Source organism: Dipodomys spectabilis, unplaced genomic scaffold, assembly GCF_019054845.1.
Source record: "Dipodomys spectabilis isolate Male_0828 unplaced genomic scaffold, ASM1905484v1 ptg000304l, whole genome shotgun sequence".
Lineage (NCBI taxonomy): Eukaryota > Metazoa > Chordata > Mammalia > Rodentia > Heteromyidae > Dipodomys > Dipodomys spectabilis.
The window spans coordinates 1,699,763-1,706,692 of record NW_024870981.1 but is presented as its reverse complement, the minus strand read 5'-3'; positions in this window follow the sequence as shown (position 1 = coordinate 1,706,692).

Below are 6,930 nucleotides of genomic sequence, written 5' to 3'. Positions count from 1 at the left end.
ACTTCCTACCAGGGCTTGGTTTTAAAGCTCCCAAACAGCCAGGAGGATGGGGGCAAGCCAGCAGCATCTGGTTCTGTGGAGCTGGGTTGCAGCTGTTTACATCTGCCTAAGTCAGGTTAGGTGGCAACTCTCAGTGCCAGACTCCTAGCTTGTTCTGTGATGTGGTATTTGAAGTCCTGTCCTTCTATAATTGCAGTTAGAACATTCTACCATTTTTTGGTGGCAGTGGTGGGGCTTGAGTAAGGGCTTAGACACTGTCCCTAAGCATTTGTGCTCAAGGCTAGCACTCAATTGATTGAAAGACAGCAGAACTTCCAGGTTTTCTGCTTATGTGGCACTGAGTAATCGAACCCAGGGCTTTGTGCTTACTAGGGGAGCACTCAATCACTGAGCTCCAGGAGTAAAGGAGGTATAAATAGATAGATTGTTGTATATAAATATTATATAGACAAAAGAGAGATGTCGATATTATTACATTATAGATAATATTACAACCAATTATTAGGTATTAAATTATATCTCTATTTAATTATGTGTCCCAGCTAACAATTAATAAAGCATTAATTAATACTCAATATCCTATTGTTTATCACATATGTGCATACATCCATATATATTATTAAATATTTTATAGAATGAGGTAGGTGTCTATATATTATTAAATTATGCATCATGTGCTACTACCAATTATTAGGTATTTATGTCTCCATGCAATTTTTATTCTGTTAATACTTAATAAAACATTAATTAAACTTAATTCACATCCTATAATTACCGCATCTAATTTTATCCTAGAATGATTCATTACTAATTCAATCTGTTTATCATTTATTGTAGTGACAATTCTCTACCTATGACTTTTTTTACCTTTGTGACATTCTACTTACATAGCATATTGATTTGTATCCAAATTATACATCCTACCTGACACTGAACACTTTCAAAGAAAAGAAAATTATGTGTCACGCTTGGCTTCCCAATCCATGATTACATTTTTGGCAGTGTTGGGATATAAATTCAGGGCCTAGAAGACTCAATTCATTTATGTGTGGCTGCCAGCACAGCAGCCTCTAGCCAATTCAGCTGCCAGGTTGTTCCCAGGCCCTGAGATCGAGCCACATATATTGACTCCATATTGTGCTTAGTATAGCTATTCATTTTTTTTGTTTTATTCATTTATTTACCATTTATTTTATTGACTGTTCTTACACATGGACTATTTATTACATTTATTATATAGGATAGATTTGCCTATGTATGAACTTCACACCTGACATCCAGGACTTTCACAGCAAAGGAAAACCTGTGTAACCAAGGGTTTCTTACTCTATGAATCAATTTTTGTGAGTGCTGGCATCTGAACTCACAACCTACAAGGCCCAATTCATGAATGGGTGAGTGTCAGTACGCCAGCCTGGGGCATATTGAGCTGAGAAGCAGTTTCCAGCACCTGAGATCGAGCCCCAGGGGTTGACAAAATAAGAACAGATTGACATGCAGATGGTAGTACACAAATAAATATAGATCTTTATAGAGTGCCAGAGATGTCTATACATTATTCAGTTAAATAGGCTACATTCCTACCAGTATTTGGGTATTTTTAATGCCTCCATGTAATTTATATTATTGTTTTCATCCTTAATGAATTGTTAATTAAATCAACCACTGTCCCGACACTATTGTGTACATGTAATTAATAGTATTCTTTTAATGTATCAAAAACATTCATGAAAATCCATCGGCCTCCTAAAATCACTCTAATTTTATAGTAGCATCATTCAGGAACAACTAATTAAACCTTGACATTCATAACCTTCCATCGGTATTCCTATGAATAGGAATGAGGCTATTAGGATCTCCGGCCATTTGTAGGGGTCAGGACCAAGCTTTGAACCCAGGGCCTATGTTGCCTTGTTGGCCTATGGCTTCCCTGGTAGCCCTCCAGCCTTCAGCAATGCCAGGTTTCTAACACTTTTCAGCCATGTCATTCAGACACAGGAAGATCACCTTGCAAAGAAAACAAATGTAAAACCAGCAGCCATCTGCTGCAAGTTGCAGGTTTTTCTTCTTTGTTTCTGTGTTGTTTTATGTATTTATTATTCCTGTCCGCATTTGTGCCCCGGGAACTCAGTTTTGGCTGTGGGTCTGTAGTAGGAAGACCCCTACTCAGGCAGGCAAGCCCACCTAGTCGTCCGGAGTGACAGAGCCCACCGCAACAAAGTTGATATTAAAGAAGCAACTTTATTGAGAAGGTTCCTGCATTGACTGGCCAGGGCCACAGCACAGGCTCGGGAGCTGATACTGCGACCCCTAGCGGCCCATGTGCTTAGGTTTTTAAAGGCAAATATCACAAGGTGAAGCCTGGTCACATAGGCGACCAATGAGATTTTTCACACACCCAAAAGATTGCAAAGTCATACCAGACCACACGCAGGTGGCCAGTGAGGTTACACTTTGTCACATAATGGCTGTTTAAACCAGCCTATAACTTGGTTTAAATGACTCTCGAATTCAATGGTAAAGGGGAGCTTAAGGTAAACATACACAAAGGAGTTTAGTGGAGTTTAACATAAGCATGTGAAAAAGGTAGAGTTTATAGTAAACTCGGGATGTCTCCAGCATGCCAGCCAGCATGCCAGCATGAGCCAGATTACTGGCTACCTGTTTAATTGGTCAGTCTTTAACAGAACAATGAAGGAGGGTTGAGTTGTTAAGGGGCGGGGGGAGGGGGGGGAGGAACCTAGAGGCATTCTTTTCATTCCAAGAACTGGGCTGGTTGGAGCCAAGGATTTTGTTTTTTCTATAATCCCTAAAACAAAAACAAAACCTGTAAAGAAGCTGTCCCAGCTCGAGTCTCCTCTCAGGGCCTAGTTCAGGTCCAGTGGCTGCACCCAGCCTGGAGTGATCAAAGCTGAGGCAGAGTTGCCATGCCCTGAGTTCAAGTTCTGTGCTTGAGAAATTAAAAATAAATAAATAAATAAACACATTAAAATATTTTAAAAATTATGAGGCTGCTTGGCTTGCAATTCATGCCATTTTTTCTGCCAGTCCTGGGATTTGAACTCAGGGCCCAGGTACATCTACAGCACTGTGGGAGAAGGGGAAGCTCACCTTGCTGATAGACAAGCAAGTCAGGCCTGTTCCCTTGGCCTGAATTCAAGTCCTAGCTCTTGCAAAAATAATATTTGTATGCATTTTAAATACAGGATTCATATTTACATACACATGTTTACTGCATGTTGCAGTTAGTGTGGTTATTCATTTTATTTTGTGTTTTATTTATTTCTTATGTATTTTAGTGAATATGATTACACACATAACCTTTTTTACATCTTATTACATAGGACATAGATTTGCCAATGTACTATACCTCATTCCTGAGACCCAGGACTTTCACGGATAAGGAAGACAAATGGGACATTTGGCTTCTTCCACCAGGATTACTTAAGTTTTTGGCAGTTCTGTGATTTGAACTCAGAGACTAGAAAGCCCACTTCATGAATGGGGAGTGGGTCAATGTTAGCACACCAGTCTGATGCAAATGGAGTTTGTGGTCAAATTTGGCCCTAGGAGTGGCCAAGATATAAACACATAGATGTGTAAAATGCAGTGTGTGTTTAATTACATATGTGTATGCATCTATAAACACATACAGAGAGAGACAGATAGACATTTATGGAGACTCTAGTGTATAATTCTATATAAAGAGTGATGTCTATATCTTACTTTTATATATTCTATTGCTACTAATTATTTTTTCTAAAATTATTCTTCCATTAATTAATCACGGTAGAAAACTTAACAAAATATTAATTAAATTAATCAATGACCTATATACAATGCATACAATCTTATATCAGAAAGACTAGTTAACTAGTAATTCAATTAGCACATTTCAAACATTCTATTAGTGTTCCTAGAGATAGGAACCAGTTTCCTAGGATCTTCAGCTATGTGTATGTGGGAATTCCAGGATTGAACTCAGGGCGCAGGTGTCTGGGTTAACCTCAGGCTTCACTGACAGCCCACCAGCCTCAGCCATGCAAAGTTATGTACAATTTTTAAGCCAAGTCAGTGAGGCCCAGGATGGTCACTGTGCAAAAGAAACAAAGGTAAACCTGTTGTGTAAATCTTTCTGGTTTTTCCTCTTCCATTTTGATTTGTTTGTTTGTTTGTTGGCCAGTGCTGGGAGTTGAAATTGGGTCCTAGGATCCTTGGAGCATCTGTGGGTTTAAAAGCTGCACCCCAGCCTAGGGTAATCTAGGCTGAGGCAGAGTTGTGAAGACCGGAGTTCAAGCCCCGTGCCTGCCCCCCCACCAAAAGTTAAGGTCCTGGCTTGGAATTTGGGACATTTTATCTGCCATACCTGGGATTTGAAATCAGGGCCTGGGTAACTCTATTTTGCTGTGGATGAAGTGGAAGCTCACCCTCCATGAGTAAAAGAAAGTCAAGAGTATTTCCTTGGACGTGAATTCTAGCCCCAGGACTGGCAAAATAATATTTATATACATTTATAATGTACATCATATATATGTATTTGCAGAGGTATTACATATTGTACCTAGGAAACAATATTTTCACACACAGCAGAACAGGTCAACATGGGCTTCTTACTCCACCTATTGTCTTTGGCACTGCTAGGATTTGAACTCAGGGCCTTGAATGCCCAACTCATCAAGGGATCAATGTAAGCACAGCAGCCTCAAATTCACTGCCAGGGAGTTCCCAGGACCTAAGTTTAACCTCCAGGAGTGGCCAATATATAAATAGATAGATGCATAAATTGCTGCAAATACATATATATGCATAGAGAGTGAGTGAGAGATGTATATGTATATTCCAGTGTATATTTCAATATATGAATATATTTATAGAATGTGAGATGTCTATATATAATTAAAGTACATGTAATATATTACTAATAATTATTAAGTATTAAATTATGCCTTCATTTAATGATGTATCATGGTTTAAGGCACAATAAAGTGCTTCCTTGTGCAAAAGGAGCTCAGAGAAAATGTCTAAACTCACAGTTCAAGCCTCAGGACCTGCACCAAAAAAAATAAATAGAGCCAGTAACTCCATGTGACTGTGTATGTGTGAATGTATTTCTATTGGTGAACATCCAGAGTCACTATGAAGAAAGGCACCCAGCTAGGAAATTTGCTTTGAATAGAATGATTTCATAGCCCAGAGGGTGCTTTCAAGACAGTGCATGTTCCAGGGCTCCCCTCCCTGTTCCTAGTGTAGCCTGAGGGGTTCTCCACACCCCAGGCTGCTGGAGGAATTCTGCCTCATTGTTGGAACAGGCAGACGAAAGGTCTCACTCCTGTACAGTTCTGTAACAAAAGACTCTATCTGGGCCAACTAGTGATGATGAGTGTGGGCAGGCCCTGAAGACCGGGAGAAAAAGGCCTCTTTTTACCCCAAGATATATGTCTCCCCAGTGCTCTGTTTTGACAGGAAGCCTTCATTTGTGCCACCTCCCGGGGCAGGCCAAGTTCCCTGCACTTATTCTGTCTTTGTTAGCCTATGTTCCAGTGTTGAAACAAACTCCTACAATTAATTCAAGATTCCTTCTGGCAGACAACAACTAGGGAGCTGAACCTAATGCAATGATTCATTATTGGCAACAGTGCCTCCCCAGGTTTACGGAAGTTTGCTACATCTAAACACATTTGCAAAATCACAATGTTCCCTGTTATGTAGGGCTGGTGGAGCTCATCAGGTTTTGAAACCTTTGACCTCTCCTAGTTGGGCCTTGGGTGGCTAGGTTTCCAGATTGAACACAGGGCCTGAGTACTGACCATGAGCTCAGAACACAAGCTCAATGTGTAGTAGGAAGACCCCTACTCAGGCAGGCAAACCCACCTAGTCGTCTGGAGTGACAGAGCCCACCACAGCAAAGTTGGTAACAAAGAAGCAACTTTATTGAGAAGGTTCCTACACTGACCGGCCAGGGCCACAGCACAGGCTAAGGAGCTGATACTGCCACCCTGAGCAGCCCCCACTCTTTGGCTTTTAAAGGCAAAATCCATGAGGTCGAGCCTGGTCATGCACAGGTGACCAATGAAATCATACCATACAAAAGGATTGCATGGTCATACCAGACCACACACAGGTGGCCAATAGGCAGAGCTTACTGTAAGCATGTGTGAAAGGCAGGGTTTACCACCATAAGCAGGTGGTGTCGGGTAGTTACAGCCAGATTACAATCTATCTGTTTTATGGGTCAGTCTTGGGGAGGGGGACCTAGAGGCATTCTTTCCATTCTAGAGGCATTCTTTCCATTCCAGGAGCAGGGCTGCTTGGAGTCAAGGTCTAGTTAACCTTGTTTAAAGTTTTTTTTTGTTTGTTTGTTTGTTTTTTCTAAACTCCCTAAAACAAAGGCAAAGCCTGGAAAGAAGCTGTACCAGTTCAAGTCTCCTCTCAGGGCCTACTTCCCAGTGCTTTACCCTTTGATGTCATGGTTTCACTTCTGGTATCTGTGTGTGGGTGTGGGGGGGGTATTTTGTGTGCATATACTAGTCCTGGAGCTTGAACTCAGGACCTCAGCACTGTACCTGAGTTTCTCCTGTACAAGGATAGCACTCTACCACTTGAGCCACAGAGCCACTACAGGCTTTTTTCTAGTAATGTGCCACTGAGGATTCAAAGCCAGGGTTTCAAACATGCAAAACACTCTACCCCTAGGACCCATTCCCAGCACTGCACTTCAGGTTTCTTTCTTTTCTTGTAAGTGGGAGGAGTTGAAGTCTGGGCTGGGTGCTGTCACTCAGCTCTTCAGCTTAAGTGGAGAGCTCTACCATTTGAGCTACAGAGCCCATTCAGGTTTTCTGGTGGTTCATTGCAGATAACCATCTCAAGCAATCTCCTGCTCAGGCTGGCTTTGGACCTTGATCCTGAGCTCTCAGCCTGCTGAGTAAGTAG